At 40.9% G+C, this 6,000-nt stretch overlaps 1 protein-coding gene across 1 annotated transcript in view; it reads right to left on the reverse strand.

Annotated features, from left to right (window-relative positions):
• LOC108713537 (tenascin-R) overlaps nucleotides 1–5,476 on the reverse strand; it is a 199,830-nt gene extending 194,354 nt beyond the window's left edge. The window contains exon 1 of the mRNA XM_041590489.1: nucleotides 5,211–5,476. The gene's annotated coding sequence lies outside the window, so the exon portion shown is untranslated. The remainder of the gene's footprint in view (nucleotides 1–5,210) is intronic.
• Nucleotides 5,477–6,000: the final 524 nt, after the last annotated feature.

Genomic DNA, 6,000 nt, shown 5'->3' on the forward strand with positions numbered 1-6,000 from the left:
CAAAAGGTATTATATACAATAGGTCTAATAAATTGCGGTCTGATAAATGGACCATTTCGAGTTGCATTAAATGCCCCAGTCCAAAAGGTGTTCTCACTCGCTGACCCTGTTAATGTTCTGCAGAAAACCTTTCCATCAATCAGGTTCAAAGGAAACATACTTTACGGATGGTTATTGTATTGTCAATGCTCCATTACCCCTTTCACATCACAGAAGTGTTTTAGAAACTCCTGCTTTTAACATGACATTAATAGAGCATTACCCCATTACAGGGGACAGCCCTTTATAGTGTGGCTGGATGCCAGTAAAACCTATTGTTAGCCAAAATTGCTGCTCTAAAGTTCCCAGCATCCCTTATTGTTAAATTAAGCCTGTGCTTCTGGAAGCTGTAGTTCATTAACAGTAGGGGAGTTTGTATAAAAACAACATATATAAAAAATCAAGTTTTTGCCTTCAACAGAACGCCTCTACACAGTTATTATATACACCAATCACAGTCGCACCAAGCAATAGTTGTTTATTATTTTTAAAAGTATAGAGGAATAACCCATATTCCCATGTACTGGGGCATCCTATTCTCAGCACTCATTCTATCAAAGCACAGCAGTATAAATGGTAATGATTGCTGGGATCTGAATTTCTCGAGTTCCAGTTCACAGCATAATATTTATTTCCAGATTTAAGAACCTGCAGTTAAACAAAAAATAAATCTGCAAAGGCACGAAAAAAGGAGCTTGTAACTATATTATTTTATGCTCCTAATCTACTCGGAAATTAATGAACCATGGACAAAGAGAAAGCAGAAAGAACAGCACTTCCCAACATAAATTCCAGGTCATGGATAATAGCTCTGCTGTGTAAATGATGAGCAAATACAGTGTAGGTTAACCCATGCCAGCGGGCAATTACTGTTAGCGACTGAGGCTGCTAATGTTGTTCAATGGCAGGTATATGGTGCTCGTTTTTGAAGGCATCTCACGTGTATAGAACTGACAGCACGACACCGCGCTGCACAGGCTATAGATTAGCACTAAGGCTTTTAAAATTGTTCTCAACAACTTCACAGCGGGATACATTTCACAAAGGCCCAGGTGGACCTGTCAAAAATTGACTGATCTGCCAGTGCTGATGCTGAAGAGCTGAAGATATGTGCTTCCCCTCTGGCACCTAAGGCTTCAGACTTGCTCAGCTAAAGCAACTGTTTTCAGAGTTAAACCTTCAGCTACATCCAACTGCACAAGTCAGGAGGTCTCTCTGAAGCAGAGGTGAGAAGAGCAGTGGTGTCGGCTTTCTGACAAGTGTACCAGCTCAAGAAAAACAACTACCAATGCCCATGCGAGGATACAAAAAAGAACTGTGAACCGTGAATAGAAGATGTTATGTCCTGAGAAAGGCTTGTGCATTTAGGATTTCTACACTGGATAAACCTTGGGGAAGACAGTGTCCAATAGTGATATATCACATGCAAAAATGTAAATCCCTTTGCAATGGTGACAGACTTTTGGGGAAATACAATTTTGGCAGGGTAGTTCAGCTACAACTAGAGTGCAGCAACTGTATCACCATCATTCTAATATCAGGTTTGCACTAAGTTAAATCAGGATAACGCAAGTGGCATGTCCCAAAGTCTGGCATGAGCATTGTGCATTTAAAGGAACATGGGCATTTTACCAAAAGGGTGTCCTCTAGAATACATGTTACAAAAAAAGTAAAATATAATATTCTTTTGTATGAACAATGAATGGCAGTTGTTCCTATTTAGAATCAAAGATAGTACCTGCCTCTATGGTCCCCAACCAGTGGCTCATGAGCAACATGTAGCTCACCAACATCTTGGATGTTGCCCTCAGTGGCCTGAAAGCAAGTGCTTAATTTTTAATTTCTGGCTTGTTTGTATAAAAACAAGATCTACTGCTAAACAGAACCTCCTGTATGCTGCCAGCCCGCATAGTGGCTACCAAATAGCAATCACAGCCCATATTTGGCACCCCCGGGTATTTTTTTCATGCTTTTGTTGCTCCCCAACTCTCTTTACATTTGAATGTGGCTCACAGGTATAAATGGTTGGGGACCCCTGCGCTATAGGGGCCACAGTAATCATCTGTCCCCACCTCCTAGGTGGCACTTATTTCTGTAGCTGCCAATAGCAGGAAGTACAAATAGCACAGCTGTATATTGCACAGTGACTCCTGGAGTCCAGAACAATATTCATATTGATGTTTATGAAGCCACAGGTGATTCCCTATGAATTACTTGTACAGAGCACCAGTGGGAATGGCTGTTTCTACTGCAAGTTCTGTGTGCAGTGAAATCACTATTTAATGAAGTAAAATCGTCACTTTCAAGGAGGCTGCAAGGACAACAGATTGGGGGTGATCAAAGGTGTAATTTAGGATGATATAATAAATGGCTCAGGCCCACCTTCACTGCAGGAAATGATTGAAGTTACATATTGTTTGCAGTCTAAGTTCCCCATATTATTATACCTGTGGTTGCAGTTCTTGCCTTGAGCAAGAGCATTACGACAAATGTCTGTACTGCATCTGTACATGATCTATACCAATAATGATAAAACAGAGGGTAACAATTTATTTTTATTGGTACATACAATGTATATGTACCTTGCTAACATAAAATGCGCAGAAACATCTGTGAGATAACTGCAATGGCAATGTTAAAAATAATGACTTCTTAATCTTTGAGCAGGGATCAAATTGCTGGTCATTTGCTATTATCCTAGCAGAAAAGTTCCCCTGGCTCCCTCAGGGTAATCACCAAGCTGACATTTTGGACGGGCATCTCCCAGTAATTAAATTGTCTTTAGTCTCCACCCCCGCTCACTTTATATATGTGGAGTTCTAAGCTTCTGATCTTTACTTATTACTAGACAATTTATAAGATGTTCCAGTGTCATTACAGCAGCAATAAAGTGGCTAGGAGTGAGGCTGCTATCATGGGAAATCAGGCAATGCATAAGAAGAGTGTGAGGAGCTGATGCTGCAGGTATTAACTCATTTATTGCTGGACTTGCTAGGAAGGCATCACTGGCTCCTATCAGATGGATGGTGGGGGGTGTCTCTTGTAATGGCTGTCACTCTGCTCAAACTGAAATAGTTCCGCAGTTATCTCTATGACTGATCGGTGAGAGTCCAAGATGCCAAATGTAATAATATATAAATATATGAGATTGTGACATATTCCAGTAGTGGAAATTTACAGCGCCAAACTCTATATGACCTAAATGTGAATACAAGAACCAAGAAATGGAAGATCTTTTAGGTGTTTGACGTGTGCAGCTGTGAAAGTCTATTACGAGTGGTAATTATCACATTTGAGATAATAATAATAAGTATGTGTCATTGTTTAAAATTATTTATCAGAGAAAGCCAATTTAAGTATGTGGGAACCATCCTATTTGAAGACAAGGAATTTAAAGCAAGGCTGGGCTGCTAGTGGCCACCTGGGTGCCTTGGGATGTTGTAAGTTGTAGTACAAAATGAATTGGAATCATGGTGGGGTACCTGTACTCAGGCCTGGACTGGGAGTGAAAATAGGCCCTGCCATTCCAAGTACACAGAGGCCCAAAGAGCCTCTTACCAGCCCAAATAGCCCCCTACCAGCCCACTATATGGTAACTTTCTATGGAACCATACAGCAGCCCCTCTGGCATTTGCCAGAACCCACAGATTGCCAGTCCGGGCCTGCCTGTACTAAACATGTGACAAGGGAGATATAAACCAGCAGTATTGTATGTTACTATAAGAAGATGGATTGATTACTTCATTGATGCAAATGCTCTTTGGGGACCAGAGGATAAAGCATGGGCTCATTGAGGGGTTTTACTAGCTCCACGATTTTAACAACAGTGCCAAGCTTTTGATTGGATTTGCTACACTTTTTACACTCAGGCTAAGTTCATGGCTTTGCCTTTCAGTAAGCAATAGGTGCACTCACTGACTTGGGGAAAAATACTCCAAAAGACACGGACAAAGATGCCACCTGAAAGACAGACAGAACAGGGTAGGAATTTCACTTGGAATGCAATAAAAACATGTTGACCATACATGAGAGATTAGAGAAAGAGGACTGGAAGGTGCTGGGTGTTTTATTTTGCTAATTAAATAAGCACCAAACCAGAAAAGCCAGACTCAAGAGACTATTAAAGACAATTGGAAGAATCTTTAAAAGAACAGCCTTATAAACCAAGAAGAAATGCCTTTAGCAAGTGAAAATATACACAAACCATTATACTTCTCCACATACTGTGTCATTATGTTGAACAGTTTGGAAATGTAATGGGTTTACACCTAAAACTGAAATGTAAATGGGATACAACTAGGCAGAAATGTGTTGCAGCTACACAGAGGTTGGAGTAGAATGTCCTTCCTGCGTCTGTTTTATAAAAGGAAATTCTGGTACAAAAAAAGGGTAACGGTGTCACAACAGCTGCTGTGAATCTGCTGCATTTTGTCAGTCAAAATACAATATCAGTCAATGCTTTGTACTGGATCAATACAATACATTAACTGCTACTGTAAGCTATTCTTATAATAAATTGCCTTCTGTCTCTTTTTTTCTGCTTTTCATTATTTTCTCCCTCCTTATATTAACTGATGGAAACTTGTGTGCCAAAGTGGCAGAATGTGAGGCTCCTGAGCCACAAAAGCAGCATTATCTCCAGCTAAACTTCTGAAAAACACTTATTGGTTACAGTGTCTCCTGCTAAACAGAGGGGGGGGGGAGGCAAGCTCTCCTGTTAATGGGTGTAAAGCCAACAAAAAAAAAAAATCATTTTCTTACACAGAGAAATTGTGGAACCTGCATTAGCCCTTACATTATAAAACATAGCTTTCATGGCAGAAGTTCAGTTTGATACAAGAGCAGCAAAGGAAATAAATACAAAATTGCGACAAAGAGAAGAGTAATTTATAAAGGGCAAATATCACGATCAGGTAAATACATGTTTCTCCCTATTTCTCTGGTATCACTGCATGTTCTACACCGCAAGCAGCAGAACAACGGTCCATTCAGATATCTTAGTAGAGTCTATTTAGCATGCACAAATACAACTGCAAATAGCTCAATTGCATCTTGATATAAAGCAGTTGAAGCAGCAGTCGCACCCACTGTCTTTGCTGCTGACTGCTGTCCAAGGTTCTGAAACTGACTCTGCTCTAAAGATGCAAAGAGGAAACTACATTGGAACTCACCCGGCTGCGGAGAGCGACCTGGGATGCTGAGGAGTCACAGGCTGAAGATTGAGGGTGAAAAGAGTTCCTTCAGCAGCTTCGGCTCAGTCCAACAGTATCAGATTTCTTCTGCCTTTTGGAATCATGTGGATTCCCTCAGCTGCCTGTCTGTCTCGGTGGGTATCTGTTGCTGGCTCTCTCCGATCACTCTGCTCACTGTGCAAGCGTTACTGATCCCGATTGTGGTTTATCAGAGTGCAAAAAGGCAACGCTGTCATATATCTCTTCCTCTTCGCCTCCATCAGCTGAGCTCAGTCTACCATGGCCCTCTAGTGGGCAGAGAGAAGTTGAACAATGTGATTGTGCTTAAAATGTAGGTGCAGACTAGGCAATTCCAACTGTAGAGCTGTCACATACATGATGTCTCAAAATAACATCATTACCTGGTTTATTGGTGCCAGCTAAGTTTAAAAGTGTGTTTATGAAACTATAATATACCTGGCTATTACTAGCTTAGTAGCCCAGGCAGAAAACAGCATCACATTTGCAGCTATTACATTTTGGTGTGCATTATTAACAGCCAAAATATAACATAGTAAGTTAGGTTGAAAAAAAGCACACGTCCATCAAGTTCAACATATAGGGAAGCCTGATCCCAAATGCCGTGGGTGCTTGTGGAAAGGGGCTTGCTGTGTCAAACCGGGTATACATAGCTGCAGCAAGCATTCCTAGAGGACACCAGGTACTCTAGATAAGATGGATAGTTATTGCATATGTAAAGGAAAGGTTGGGTGTACCATTCTTCCAAATG

The sequence above is a fragment of the Xenopus laevis genome, chromosome 4L (genome assembly GCF_017654675.1).
Source record: "Xenopus laevis strain J_2021 chromosome 4L, Xenopus_laevis_v10.1, whole genome shotgun sequence".
In the NCBI taxonomy this organism is placed as follows: domain Eukaryota; kingdom Metazoa; phylum Chordata; class Amphibia; order Anura; family Pipidae; genus Xenopus; species Xenopus laevis.